The 16,585-nt window shown below is 38.2% G+C and overlaps 1 protein-coding gene across 4 annotated transcripts in view; it reads right to left on the reverse strand.

Annotated features, from left to right (window-relative positions):
* Enox2 (ecto-NOX disulfide-thiol exchanger 2) overlaps positions 1 to 16,585 on the reverse strand; it is a 333,888-nt gene that overhangs the window by 118,767 nt on the left and 198,536 nt on the right. The window lies entirely within an intron of this gene.

A 16,585-nucleotide genomic window follows, 5' to 3' on the forward strand; every position in this document is an offset into this window, starting at 1 on the left:
TATAAATGGCAAGTTATTATATGAATGTTACTTGAATTGATGAGTATATTAGAAACATACATCAGAAGTGCATGAACTCACAACAGGGTTGGCCAAAGGAGCTGAGCTGGAAAGAGTCAGTCTGTGGTAAATTAGGAAGACAGATGAAGGTTAAAAGGAACTAGGATGGAGGTGTCTGCCATTATCTGAATCTGATTATATCTTTTTTAAGCCAAACTCCACTGATAGGTCTTGGTTCCACAGGGGCAGCACTTCTCAGACAAGCAAGCTTAGAAGTCATTTGGGAAGAAATATTTCTTACTCTGACATGAGCAGCTAGGTGGAAAAGATGAGCAGACATTTGCTTGGGGAGCAAGAGGTGCTGATCTTAATGCCCATTGTCTCCTAGAGATGATGATGTATTATATATACACATGGAATCACTGTAGCTGCCTGCTATTTCCAGGGGGGGTCAGAGTATACAGACTTTATTTCCAAATGTCTAGTTTTCAACCTGGCTTTGTCTTGAAATATGTTTTGAATACAGCTCAGACAGGGAGGTTTTGGTCAAGCATGCAGTGACTAACCTTCAAGCACAGTAGAACACCAGGAGAGCAGTCTGACCTTTGCAATAAAATTAATTTGATGCTTACAATCTAACCTAGAGTCTATAGCCTTTATTCATGTGACAGAGTCACAAGAAAATTTAGCAGTGATTATTAAATTCCATTTAAGCTCATCAGAAGAGAGAATTGAGGTTGATGCATTTCAGGACACCAGTGAATTGACCAAATCACATGGGAAAGGCAAGGGAGTAGACTTCTAGGAATAAAGTGTAAGGGGCTAACTTGGAAAATAGTAGGCACTCAATGGGAAAAGATTCAGTGAATGAGGCAAAAGTATAAAACAAATCTGCTATCTGATACCTAGAAAGCTCTCCTCTGTTATTCACAGATGAAACTTCAAACTCTACAAGCTTCCCATTCAGGGAAGCCATTTGGCATGTACCAGACATGCCATGATGAGGATAGAAGAAGAGTGGGTTGGGGATGGTACAAGACATGCCATCTTTCTGCATTACACTTCCCATTTCAAATGTTGGTAGGAAGTCTGGGGCAGAAGATTACAATTTAGAAACAAAGAAGCCAGCAGTGCATGGTGGCACACACCTGTAATCCCAGCAACTTGGGAGTCTCAGGCAAGAGGATCACAAATTTGAGGTTAGCCTCAGCAACTCAGCAAGACCTGGTCTTAAAAAATAAAAAAGGGCTGGGGATGTAGCTCAGTGTTAGAGCACCCCTGGGTTCAATCCCCAGTACTGGAAGAAAGAAAATATAAGAAAAAGAAAGAAAGAAAGAAAGAACAATACTGCAATGTGTATATATACACAACATTTTCTTTATTTGTTTAAGAAAAGAGAAAGACAGACAAGAAGACAAATGAACACCAATGGATCAGGAAGGATGCATACTCCCCAAGGTAGTAAACAGAACCTCAAAAGAATACTGCTGAATTTGCAGAAAGCCTCTGTAACAGTAGTACCAACCATAGCACTACAGAGGAAGAATCAGTGTTCCAGTTGTTGCACTTTAGCAAGCATATTATACACAAAGGTCTAAGACTGTTTGCAGTGGGAAATCCTGGTTGATTTTATTTAGGCAATATAATAATGTACCTTTCTGAATCTGATATGTTTTATTTGAACATTCATTATAATGATTCATCTCTGCTGTTCTTTCTTTACCCATGATATTTGCATTCCATTAGCCAATATAATTCATAGAGGATGATAAGGGAATCAAAATTATCCAATTTTTTCCCATCATAGAAGTAGAAGGATTCCTGCAATGGCCTGATTTGCATCATTCTACTTATTTCAATAAGTTTTTCTTAAGTAGCAGGGTTTGTAGTATGATTTATCATTGCAGAGTCAGTACTCAAATATTTAACATAACAGGGATAAACTAGTTTTGTCTAAGGAAACAGACCCCGTATTTGTTTCCCAAGAAATGAATATTTCCTAATCTGGGGGAGTTCTTTCATGCCACACAAAGTATGCTGACTTGTGCCTCTCTAAGAGATACTTAGCACCAATATAATTCTCTAAATTGCTATCAGATTTTACCTTGTATGAATATGCACTGGATGTCTGCAATATTCCCCCTGGTAGACTGTCAAAACTATGAGGGCAGGGATGGTGCCTAATATAATATTAAATCACTCCCCAGGATATGGCATATCAAATGAACACACAGCATAGCTCTATCAAATTTTTATCTCTTCCAATCAGGCATTATCATAAATGCCTGACAGTAACACTACTTATTTTTTTTAAAGTAGAAATGCTTTCCCCAACTTCTATGAAAAAAATTTCTCAGGTTAATCTTGCTAATATTTTCCATATTAATTTCTTCTTTCACTATCTGAACAATAAACTCTGCAAATGAAGCTTTAGGTAAATTTGTTGATTTGGCCTGCAAAACTAGCCACAAGTCATATAGATAATACCAAGGGACAACCAAAACAGAATTTGACACAGAAACTCAGCAATGAAGCAGGGTTTGGGAGACCCACTTGCTGTGCCAGTGGTAAATCCATTATTGTGTTTCTGGGGCAGCCTGGGGGATATCAGGGGAGACAGTTTAGCTTATGTGACGTGATTATTTAGGAGCCTCTAAAAAGTGCCTACTTACCAACCAGTATGTAAGTTTTTTCAATTGATACAGCCACACAGTGCATACTGGATGAATATCAGCCTGGAGACTGGGGACCTACTTTTCACCTGAATATTCACCATAAGTTAGCTGATACTCCTACCTATAGCTGTAGTCTCTTAAGAAATCTCTCTTAGGACTCAAGTAAATCTTTGTGATCAAAGTTATTCCTTATATTAAATTCAAAGGCAAAAAACTTTACCACAGAAGTCCTTCTTATTCTTCCTTCCCAAGGGGTAAACTGCTGATCACTTCTTATTTGTTAAACATGGTTTTTCTTCAAAGAAATTATTATTTAAAATTGTCTCCTACTTTGTTTTGAGCCTAAAAAGAAAAATAGATACTGATATCTATAGCCCCTACCCAGTTGGGTACCAAAGAAAAAAATAAATAAAGGGCCAGGGATGTGGCTAAGTGCTTCTGGGTTCAATCCCTGGTACCAAAAAAAAAAAAAAAAAAAAAAAAAGTCATTTGTTATTCTGATCTAATGTCCAGGTCTCTGAGTGATAGCTCTACTCTGCCTCAAAAAGCAGTGGTTGCTTAGGTACCTTGCTGTCACCTAATCCCAAACTTCACATGACGACTTACTAGGGCTGTGATGCAATTAATTGTAAATGCTTATCTGCTGGGAGACTGGTTGGCTTCCATGGTCTTGATCTGGGTAAATCTGTCTTTGTTATTTAGTGTTTATTTTATAGGAGTACTAGTGAAATTACTCAGAAAGTTGTGTAGGATACATAGAAAGTTGGCAAGACCAGTAATTCCTGTTCTCTAGAGGTGATGGCTGAAGCCTGCTTATTGTGAGTAAATGCCACATGCAAAGTTTCTTGGGTCTGTGTAAAGAGTATATTGGAATCATAATTTCTGCCTGGAAGAAACATCTAAGTAGTAATATCTGGCATGAGGTATTCATCATAACATAGTGCTGGCAAGTCAGATCTGAGATTTTCACTCAGTAATAACATTAAATGACCAAGTAGGAATTCTCAAAAGCATATATTTTTAAATGCTTAGGAGCATTATGTATACCTTACGGGAAGACATCTCACAGGTTGCAAACTAGACAGACAAAAAAAGTTGGAGTACGCATTAATGAAAAGTTTCAAATAGCATGTCACATTGTAGTTCAGAGGTAGAGGGCCCACTGAAAGTCTTTGAGTTCCAAGGAAATATCTCAGAAACCATCTTTTTACCTGTTATCAACTGCAATATAAAAAGATCTCCAAAAGAGCAATATCCTTTTCCTCATAGAATTTTCTTGTAAAGCAGAGGCTAGTTTGGTAGAATCAATGCCTGTGGAATGCACTGAAAATAAGACTGGGAGTGTCCATGACATAGATCTCTGTCATGCATGCCCAGTAGAAAAGACTGATTGGACAGTATAGGTTTCTCCAATTTTCATGCCTCTTCCTGCCTCCTGCTAAGCTGCATCAGCTTCAAACATGATGGTTAAAATGTCTTACGCAGGGATTTCACTTATGCAATAGATCAACCAAATATTTGTACATGAATATAAATGGCTGTTTATAAAGCACCTAAATTTTTTTGGTGGTGTGTGGGTGGGGGAATCGGGTGCTGGGAATTGAACTCAGGGGCACTAGGCCACTGAGCCACATCCCCAGTCCTATTTTGTATTTTATTTAGAGACAGGGTCTCCCTGAGTGGTTTAGGGCATCACTAAATTGCCGAAGTTGGCTTTGAACTTACAATCCTCCTGTCTCAGCCTCCCAAGCTGCTGGGTTACAGGTGAGCACCACCACACCTGTTGCACCTGAAGTTTCAGCAATAAGGGAGGAATCTGAATGTTTGATTTGCACCCTTCCAGACGCATATCATGCTGACACTAGAAAAAGTGCTCTTTTCAATAAGATTTAGTCCCATTTTCCTTTTCCTCCCAGTCTCTCTATCATGACTGGAAGAAGAATAAGACTTTGATTTTTTACAATGATTTAGAGTCTGTGAGTTGGCTCTTTCTTCCCTTGCTATGTGACCAAATTCAAAGAAGCAACTGTATAACTACTATGGAAATTAATTCTTTTCTAAGGAATGTAGAACTTTTGTTGTAAGCCAAAATGAAGAACTAAGTCCTCTGACTTGATCTCAAGAGATTCTCCAGGTTGAGGGGAGTGTTGGGCTGGTGGCTAGGTTTGCTCACTGGAGCAGCAGGAAATCAGAATATTGTTTGTGTTACCTCTATAAGTAGAAGTACTAGAGTAGGAAGGATAAGGTGGGTAAAAGGAAGGCAATGGAAACAAGATGGTAACCATGTTAACAGGTGTAAAGTATACAGCACAAGACCTGATGGGCATGCCTCTACATATAGCTACCACTTAATGAACACCTCCTGGGGGCTAATTATTGTACCAAGCATTTTCTCTTTGCAACAACCTCTGAGGAAGGTATTATTATGATTCTAATTTTATGAAAGAGTGAAATGAGTCTCAGAAGTTTAAGGAACTTTCTCAAACTTTTCACAACTAATAAAGAATGGGGCCAAGATTTGAAGCTAATACTTACTTTTGGCCCTAGGTGTCAAGCATTATATTTGGTAGATTACTTATGCCTAACCCACACAACATCCTTTTTAAAATTTTGTTCTTCTTAGTTATACCTGACAGTAGAATGCATTTTGGCAGGTTATACATACATAGAATATAACTTATTCTATTAAGATCCCACTCTTGTGGTTGTACATGATGTGGATTTACCCTGGTAGTGTATACAAATACAAGGCTAGGAAAGTTATTATCTATTGATTCTGTCTTTTGTATTCCCCTCCTCCTCCCTTTCCTTTGGTTCCTTTTGTCTAATCCAATAGATTTCTATTATTCCCCTCCCTAACAGCCTTTAATTTGGGCTAGCATCCACAAATAACATTCAGCATTTGGTTTTGGGGGATTGGCTTATTTCATTTAGCATGATAATCTCCAGTTCCATCCATTTACCAACAAATGCCATAATTTCATTCTTCTTTATGGCTGAGTAATTTTCCCTTGTGTATATAATACCACGTTTTCATTATCCATTTGTCCTTTCAAGACACCTAGGTTGTTTCCATAACATTCTTGAGTTGCAGGTATAACATTTCCATTTACTTTTTATTTTAACTGTATTTTTAAAAATATTGGTACATAATAATTATTCATAATAGTGGGATTCATTGTGACATATATGCAAATACACATACATGATTTCATCAATTTCATTACCCAGTCCCCCCTTTTGCCCTCCCATCTTCTCTCCCACTGGTACTCTCCCTAGTATTCCCTGTTTTCATGAGGTCCTTTTTTTTCTCTTTGACTACAACATACGAGGGAAAACATACAATCTTTGACTTTCTGAGTCTGGATTATTTCCCTTAACCTAATGCTCTTCAGTTCCATCCATTTTCCACACTCCATTGTGTATATATACCACATGGTCTTTATCTATTCATCTGTTGACATATACCTAGGTTGCATAACTTGACTGTGGTGAATTGAGCTACTATGTATACATGGGTATACATGTATCACTTAGTATGCTGACTTTAGTTCTTCTGGATGAATAACAATGAGTGGCATAGCAGGGTCATATGTTAGTTCCATTCCTACTCTCTTGAGTAACCTCTATCTTTTTTTATTGTAAACAAATGGGGTACAACTTGTTTCTCTGTTTGTACATGAAGTAGAGGCATACCATTTGTGTAATCATACATTTACGTAGGGTAATGGTGTTTGATTCATTCTGTTATTTTTTCTTCCCCCCCCACCCCTCCCACCCCTCTTTTCCCACTATACAGTCCCTTCTTCCTCCATTCTTGCCCCCCTCCCACCACCCATTATGTGTCATCATCCGCTTATCAGCGAGATCATTCATCCTTTGGTTTTTTGAGATTGGTTTATCTCACTTAGCATGATATTCTCCAATTTCATCCATTTGCCTGCAAATGCCATAATTTTATCATTCTTCATGGCAGAGTAATATTCCATTGTATATATATGCCACAGTTTCTTTATCCATTCATCAATTGAAGGGCGTCTAGGTTGGTTCCACAATCTGGCTATTGTGAATTGAGCAGCTATGAACATTGATGTGGCTGTATCTCTGTAGTATGCTGATTTTAAGTCCTTTGGGTATAGGCCAAGAAGTGGGATAGCTGGGTCAAATGGTGGGAGGAACCTCCATTCTGATGTCCATACTGGTTGTACTAATTTAATTTAGAGTGGATAATAGTTCCTTTTTCCTCACATTATCACCAGCATTTATTATTATTTGTATTCTTGATGATTGCCATTCTGACTGGAGTGAGATGGAATCTCAGTATAGTTTTTATTTTTATTGCCCTGATTGTTAAAGATGTTAAACAGTTTTTCATAGATTTATTGGTCATTTGTACTTCTTTTGAGAAATGTCTCCTTAGCTCATTTACCCATTGATTGATTGAGTTATTTCGTTTTCTGGTATTAAGATTGAGTTCTTACATATTTTGTATATTAATCTTTTGTCAGAAGAGTAACTGTCCAAGATTTGCTCCCATTATATAGGCTCCTTCTTCACACTATTGTTTCATTTGACCATCACCATTTATAGTTGAAGACATGGAGTTCAAAGAATTTAAGCAATTTGACTAACATCACACAGTAATAAACAGTAGAGTGAGCATTCTAGCCCAAATTTGCTTCCAAATCCCATGCTGTCAAGCACCAAACTCTGACACTTCTACTGTAGTATGATATTGTTTAGCTATTCATCAAATCTCTGTTTCCATCCTGACTGGAACAGTGAAGGCGGATAGAGGGCAGAGTTGAAGGTAACATATGAGGCCATGAGAGGTTGCACAGTTGAGCTGGAACCACATCTTCTATTTTCTCTTGGGTGTGATGTTAAACAGATTTATCGGTCATTTGTACTTCTTCTTTTGAGAAATATCTGTTTAGTTCATTTGCCTATTGATAGATTGGGTTATTGCATGATGTGGGAAGGGGGACAAAAGATATGGTGAGATAAGGAGCTATGGTTTGGATATGAGGTATTCCCCAAAATTCCTTTGTTAATACAGGAATATTCAGAGGTGAAATGATTAGATTATGACAGCTGTAACCTAATCAGTCGATGGATCTATTTGATGGATTAATAATTTGAAAGGAATATTACTTAAGCCTAGTTCTTATCCCAAAACTGGAAAGTGGTAGACTGGTTGAGCATGGGGTATGACTGCACAGAGCCTGCCATGCCAGTGTGGACTTGAGGTACAGTGAGCCAGGGCCAAGGCAAACCAGTATGTACAACCTGTCACACCCCCAGCAGCCCAGTCCAGGCCTGGTGCAGACTCCCACTCTACACAGTGCCTCAGCCCAGAACTCCCAAGCATCCATTATCTGATAACCTTGACCTCCTGCTTCCCAAGGAGCAGCAGGAAAATGGAAGTCAGGTAAACAACAATGGAGATTGTAGGGCTAACCAATAGCATTGGAACTCTCCCCAACCTCTGATTAGCATAAATTTGGACCAATAGTGTTGACCCAGATGCTATAAAAACCCCTAGACTAGCATATTTAGGTGGCAAACACTCTCATGTCCCCTCTCACTCTGCATGAATTCTATTTCTATTCATACTTGAATAAATCCTATTCATATACTCATTCATCTGTGGATTTCATTTTTCAAATTCGCAAGACCAGAACCCAGAAAGAAGAAATTGGCAATAAGCTGCTGGGTATAGCCCACCATTAAGTGCTACAACATGTTACTAAATGGTAATGGAGAAGAAAAGAGTTTTCTTGGCTACAGAGGTCTGCAGCTTACACATACCCCACCTGTTAGAAGAAGTGGAGAAACTCCAGTTTCACTAGACTGGAAAGGAACTGCAGGCACATGGGGCATGGCTGGAGGAGGTATTTCACTGGGGGTTTGCCCCTGGGGGTTATATTCTGTCTCCCTGGCTCCTTCCTCTTGCTGCTTCCTGTATACCACGAGTTGAGCATCTTTCCTCTGTCGCATCCTTCTACAATGATGTTCCACCTTGCCTCAGACCCAGAGCAATGGAGTTGGCTGACTATGGACTGAGAACTCTGAGACTGTAAGCCAAAATAAATTTTTCCCCTGCTAAGTTGTTCTTGTCAGCTATTTTGGTCACAGTGATGAAAAACTGACTAACATATAAGGGTAACTGATTGCTATCCTCTCACCACCAAATTATAGGGGCATGAAAGATGACTCAGAACATGAGTTTGAGCTAGGAGATAACATTATCAAGATAGTTACTTTTACCTAAGGTCTATTACCTAAGTTGAGTCAGTATGCCAGTTATTAATTTATTATCTCTTACTTCCAAATCAACCCTTGTTGCCTGCTCTGTGCAGTTCTGGACCCTTTAAATATTTTTTCCTTTGCCAATGGGCACAATATTAAGCTGTGTCAGTACAGGGTACTACAAAGACATTTTATGAAGAAGGGGGTTTTCTTTCTGGTTCCACTGTACTGGTATGTTCAGTGAATTCATTTGCAATGCTCTTGCACTGCAGGTACCCAGCTTTCCCAGTAGTCAATTCCAATGGCTCATATAGCTTCCCCAGTACCAGGTTCCCACAGTACACACAATTTTTCAGATATGCAGCTCTATAGTATATGAAGATCAGCAATATCCAGCAGTCAAAAGCTTCTCCCAGTACTCTTCCCTCAGATCATCTTATACTAGAACACCTATGGTAACATACATTCCTGTAATTGGATTTCCTTGGCACTATAGTTGGTTAATTTCCCAAAGTTGCACAGGGAAGAATCCCAGAAACTTCTGCTGGTACAGTACTACAGTAATTTCTCTGCTATCCCTGGGTATTCTAGCTCAGCTGTAGGCAGAGAGGCTGCACCTTATATCTGTTAGTCCTACATTCTTTGTAGCTCCCTTTGCTTCTTACTAGTTATTCTGTTAAAGTTAACACTTGTTAAACTTTCTCTGTTCAAATCCTGTGAAGTTTCTCTACTGATTTTTCCCAGACCAACAGAATTAATTCCTCTTCTCACATCTTGAAGTTCTGAAAGGTATTTCTAAGGTAAAGGAATGCTTCTCAGAGAGGAGTACAGGTAGGAAGGATGGCTTTTTCCTAAAACAAGGTGCAAAAAGGAAAGAAGATCTTATTCTTCAGGAGGCAGGGGAGGACTTCTCTGTCTTGGTTTCTGAAGTGCTGGGGATTAAACCAAGGGTCTTTTACATGCTAGATAAATAGTCTGCCACTGAACTTTCTCCCTAAACTTTTTAAAAACTTGAGACCGGGTCTCACTTAATTGCTCACACTGCCCTTGAACTTGTGATCCTTCTGCCTTAGCCTCCCAAGTAGTTGGGATTGCAGATGTGTACCATCCTTCCTATATTCTGTCTATGTTTTTAATTTAAGAAAATTATTTAGAACATATGTGACTTCTTGGGCACTGGAATTCTTGCAAAGGGGAGGAAAGAACTTGCTAGAGGAAAGGCAAGTATAGTCTGAGGACTGTCTGAGTCATTGCTTTCAAAGTGCTCATGATCGTTCCTAGTTCAAACAGTGCTTGAAGTTATACAGTCCATGTCCTCCAAGGGAGAAATGAATATTTGTAGTGAAAAGTTCAGAATGACCACTATCTTTTAAAAATGACCAATAATGAAATCAAAATCCCTATGAGTGTCAAAAGAACTCTTCTTCAAACTCAAGCTCATGTTTCCTCCACTACAAGAGATCGACTATTTTCCCTCTTTTCTATCATGTCTTATCATGGACATGTACACAGAAATTTTTAGAAAGCTTAAAATGTCATGAGTTTTGGGGGAAAATCAGAACCTCTGAAACCTCAGGTTAGAAATTAGGTGGTTAGGGTTTGCACATCAGGATGCTTTTCAAGTACCACAAGGAAAACTGTTGCTGTTTTTTTTTTTTTTTACCAGTGACAGAACACCATCATCATTTTTATATTACTCATGGATTTGTACAGCTGAATTCTCCTTGAATAAAATATTTTCCAAAATGTTTGTCGTTAATTAACCACTACCTTTCCACTGACTTGTTCTCGCTACATCTCCATCCCCCAACCCCAGACTATCTCATACTAAAATACTGTTTCCTCAGAGCTAAATGAATGCAAAATGGAAGGAAGTAGTTAAATAGTAAAGAATAAAGAAATGTAAATCTCAAGGTCTGAAAATCAACTAAAATGTTCCTTATGCATGATACAAATTCATCTTTGGAGTATTTAGGAAGCATTGGCCAAGATCAAATTTAGACACACTAAAAGCTTCACAGCTAATCAGACAGCCTGTTCAATTGCTAGGAAGTTTCTTATACACACCTCCCATGTTTTAGAGACCTGAGAACAATAACAACTGCATTTAGAGCCATAGGAGCTTCCAGTGAAAGGGGTTTAGATAGAGTAACCTGTGATACCTATGGTCTTTTAGGGGCTTCCAGGTATCCCTCTGAATCACCCAGAGCACCATGTGTTCACGTGTGCATGAATGTCCCAATCAGCACAGGTGAAGAAAAGAAGTTTGAATGATTTTACATAGAATTATTCTGCTAGAAAACTAACCAATTGGAATTTCAGAAAATTAGTTCAACTATCAGGTCTGCTTCCCTTCCTATGTATGTTCCTTCCAATCCTGGCCCTGGTCCAAGTTCCTGGAAACCTTCACTAGCCTTTCCTTTGTTCCTCTGTCCCCCACATATATATATGCATATACACACAGAGAGATCATGTAACCAAACATGGACTAGGAAAGGAAGCATTGCTTTTTCTTTGATGTGACCAAAATGTCTAACAAGAACAACTTTGAGGAGGAAAAGTTTATTTTGTTTCACAGTTTAGAGATTTCAGTCCATGGTCAGCTGACTCCATTGCTATGGACCTATGATAAAGCACAACATCATGGTGTTATGGCATGGCAGAGGAATGCTTCTCAGCTCATGGCAGCCAGAAACTAGAGAGAAGGAGGAAGGGACCAGGAAGAGAGGTAATAACCACAGCCATGATTCCAATTACCTACTCCTCCAGTTATGCTTCTCTTGCCTATAATTACCACTCAGTAGTTCAATCAGCTATCAAAGGATTAATTCATTTGCTGGATTAACTCATTAATGAGGTCAGAATGCTGATCATTGCCTAAAATCACCACCTCCTCTGAACTTCACTGCATTGGGGATCATGCTTTCAAGACATGAACCCTTGGCAGAACATTCCAAATCCAAACCATAACAGCTTCAGAGCAGTTGGATGTCTTATACTACAGTAGCTGGGGGTGGTAGGTAGAATAGGTGACATATTTAGAATAAGATATATACCATGTTTGTACAAATATATCAAAATATACTCTACTGCCATTTATAACTAAAAAGAACAACTTAAAAATAATTTAAATGGAATAGGTGACATGTAAATGTTTGTTGCTCCAGTAAACACTTCTCCCTAAAAAGTCAGAGGCTTAAGACCAGGGGTTGCCAAAAAATAGTGCATACTTGCCTTCAATTTCAAAACAGGAATCGTTTCTTTGTTACTTCCATTATAATTGCATATTAGAGCACGAGTTTTTACCCAGAGTGGCTGTATGGTCTGGCATGAAGAACTGATGTTGATAGGAGGAATAGCTTTAGTATTTAAGGGATTTAGGACAAAAACCTGGATTTGACTTCCAGGTTCGCCACTATCCATGAACAACGAACTTAACCTCTCTGAGTTTTTTTTTTTTAAATCTTCAAAATGGTTATAATAATATGTGAATTACAGGATGTTATGATGAGAAACTAGAATAATAAAGTTTCTGGCACACAGCAGAATCTCCATATGTATTAACTACTATTATTTCAAAAGTATTATTTCCTAAAACACACAAATTCATAATACCCTCTATTGTCTTGGTCTCTTTTGGCAGTTTTGGAGGTATGGACAGAGGAACTATTTCCAGGGGAGAAGAGATGTGATCCACACAAATGTTCCCAACTGATTTTTGACAAAGATGAAAATCAATTCAGTGGTTTTCCACAAGTGCTGCTGAGGCTACTGAACATCTTTCACAGGGTAAAGAGGAGGGGAGTGGTAGTTTCTTGGCCTAAGTCATATATCTTATACAAAATTAATTCAAATGTAAAATGATATCCCTGATGAATATAGATGCAAAATATCCTTAACAAAATGTTAGCAAACTGAATCCAATGGCATATTAAGGGAACCAAACACCATGATCTTGTGGGTTATATCCCTGGGATGCAAGGATAGTTCAATATACACAAATCACTAGCTGTGATACACCACTTAACAAAGAAAGAAAATCACATGATGTCTCAATAGATACAGAAAAAGTGTTTAACAAAAATTGATACCCTTTCATGATATATTAAAAAAACTCTCAACAAACAAGAAGTAGAAAGAAAGGACCTCAACATATTAGCTATAAAAACAAATCCAGTGCTAACATTGCATTAAATGGTAAAAAACTGAAATATTTTCCTCTAAGGTTAGGAACAAGGCAAGGATTCCTACTCTCAACACTTCTATTTAACACAGTACTGGAAATCCTAGCCAGGGCAATTAGGAACAAAGAAAGAAAGAAAAAGAAAATAAAGAAAGAGAAAAAGAAAAAATAAATTAAAAAAAAAAGCATCCAAAAAGGAAAGGAAGAATAGAACTATCCCTATTTGCAAAGGACATGTCTTTGTATATAGAAAACACTAAAGACCTGATTATAAAAGCTGTTAAAATGAATGAACAAATTTAATAAAGTTGCAGGATACTAAATCAAAATACAAAAATCAGTTCATTATTAGTGTATGAATTATCTAAAAGAGAAATTGGGAAAACAATTCCATTTACAATAGCACCAAAAAGTAAAAAATACTTAAGAATAAACTTAACTAAGGAGATGGAAGGCTTATATAATGAAAACTAAAAATGTTGTTGAAAATAGTTAAAGAAATTAAAATATATTCCATGTTCACAGATTGGAAGACATAATATTGTCAAAGTGTCCATACTACCTAAAGTAATCTACAGATTCAACACAATCTCTATCAAAATAGCAATGACAGTTTTTACAGAAATAGAAAAAACAATTCAACAACTCACATGGAACATAAAAGACCATGCATAGTCAAATCGATCTTGAGTAAAAAGAAGTAAACTGTAGGCAACATACTTCCTGATATAAAAATGTATTACAGAGCAGATCCAAGATGGTGAACTAGAGGGAGGCTGCATTCCTTGTCACTCTGTGACAAGCAGAGGAAATACTGTTCCTCTGTGAAGCAAGCATTGCTGCCTACCAATGCCCTGCTGTTTACCCTCCATTTGTCCACCTTGATCACAGGCTGTCTGCCAGCATATTGTCCGCATTTTAAGCACAGATCACTCATGACCACTGCCTATTTTCTGCCACTTGCCTGTTTGACCACCTCTTGCCTGCCTGCCTGCCTCCTGACATCCACCCACTGATCACATGCCATTAGTCTGCAGACTGCCCATAGACCACCAGCAGATTGCCTGCTGCTGCCTGGAAGTCCACTGTCACAGTACCCACAAGTTTGTTTACATGCAGCCGCCATCTTGGGACACCGGCCAGGGCCTACAGGTTTGCCACCACAACCCCTGCCATCTTGAGGCATGGTCACCTCAGTCTGGGGACACTGGCCAAGGCCTGGAAATATATTGTTGGGGTACCTGCAGATCTGGCTGCACCTGAGGTCTTTCTGCTAGGTGTGCTAGTGGCTGCCATCTGGCTGCCTCTTTGTGTGAGCACATCCCTGGTAGTGTCTCTGAAAGTTGAAAGGGCATTGAGGTCTTAGGACTGCAGCAAGGCAAAGCCTGGGGAAGCTGAAGCCCAGGTCCATCAGATTACAGCTGGGTTTGTGTGGGCCATTCTGTGTTTGGCAAGCCTGTGTAAAGTTGGAGACTAGGGGCAGTTCCCAGGAGGGAGAATAGGTTGGAGAAACTGGAGAAAACCAGGCTCTCTCCAGCTCAGTGAGTCCTAAGGTGTGCAGTGATAGAAGGGGTCAGCTACAACAAGTGGGAAGACTGGAAGAAGGTGTGATGGCATCTTGCTATCGACTCACCCACCCAACTGGTCTGGCACCCACTGGACTGGAACTAACATCAAACTATAAACAATCCCACCTATTGGTAGAGACAGGAAGCTGAGAAAAATTTTGAAAGCCAATGGAAGCAACTGTTCAATTTTCCATTGGGACTTCTTTTCCCCCTCTCTCTCACACCTCTACCATCTTTGAATCCAAATATTTTTCATGCATCAATTTATTGAGGAATGAAATACCTGAATAGTATATTACAGTTTTGCTTTATGCTATTATATTTTTAATTTTTTTAAAATCTGCATATATTTTTTTCTCTCAAATACCTGTCTCCCTGTATTCTCTTTCTCACTTCTCTCATACTAACAACCAACCTCTATTAATTCCTCCCTCACTTTTACTATAAATTTTTACCTCTATCTTCTGTCCTTCTACCTCATAAACATCACATCTTACACTACTTCTTTAGCAAAATTACTATTTATATTGGAGACAATAATTGAACACACCATTTCTGTTTATTGTGACAAAACTGTAGATGCTTTAATAGAAGCTAATTGGTTTAAGGTTGTATATTGTTTGCATTGGATGTTGTTAATGTTGGTCAACCCCTTAAAGGTGAGGTACTGGAAGCTTTTAGAGCACTATAAGACTATAGGGTAGAAAATGTACTGCCTCAGATCCATACTACTAGATGGGAAGACACACAAACAACATGAAAATACAAGGGAAAAAAGTGCCCCAAACAAACCAAGATGTTCCAACAATAGAATCCATAGACGAAGAGTAGAAGAAATGTCAGGAGTTTAGAAAATACATAGTTAGACTGATCTTGAAATAAAGAATGGTATCAGAGAGAAACTACAGGAAGTGAAAGATCACTTCAATAAGAGGCAGAGATTATAAAAAAGGAATCAAGGAGAAATCCTCAAAATGAAGCAAACAATAAACCAAATTAAAAATTCAATGTAAAATATCACCAACAGACTAGACCACTTAGAAGACAGAAGCTCAGACAATGAAGACAAAATATATATTTTTGAAAATAAAGTTGACCACACCGAGAAGATGGTAAGAAACCACGAACAGAAATTCTAAGAAATATGGGATAACATGAAAAGACCAAATTTAAGATTTACTGGAATAGACAAATGCACGGAGATACAAACCAAAGGAATGCACAATCTTTTCAATGACATAATATCAGGAAATTTCCCAAAGGTAAAGAATGAAATGGAAAATCAAGTACAAGAGGCTTTATGCACACCAAATGTACAAAATTACAAAAGAACCACACCAAAGCACATTATAATGAGAATGACTAACATACAGAATAAGAATAGAATTTTAAAGGCTGCAAAAGAAAAAAATCAAATAACATATAGGGGAAAACCAGTTTGGATTTCAGCTGATTTCTCAATCCAGACCCTCAATGTCAGGAGGTCCTGGAATAACATATATTAAACTCTGAAAGAAAATGGATGCCAACCAAAGATCTTATATCCAGCAAAATTAAGCTTCGTATTGAAGATGAAATAGAAACCTTCCATGATAAATAAAAGTTAAAAGAATTCACAACTAGAAAGCCTGTACTACACAACATTCTCAGCAAAATATTCCATGAGGAGGAAATGAAAACCAGAAAAGGGAGGAACTACACTTAAGGAGAAACTAAGTCAAGTTAAAAACCAAAATTAAACCAAAATGACTGGGAATACAAATAATATCTCAATAATAACCCTGAATGTTAATCATGTAAACTCATACAGACATAACTACCCTATATGCATGTATGATTACACTACTGGTGTATGTAACTCAGCACCATGTTCAGCCAGAGGAATGAGAAGTTATGCTCCATTTGTG

This window comes from Sciurus carolinensis, chromosome X (genome assembly GCF_902686445.1).
Source record: "Sciurus carolinensis chromosome X, mSciCar1.2, whole genome shotgun sequence".
Taxonomy (NCBI): domain Eukaryota; kingdom Metazoa; phylum Chordata; class Mammalia; order Rodentia; family Sciuridae; genus Sciurus; species Sciurus carolinensis.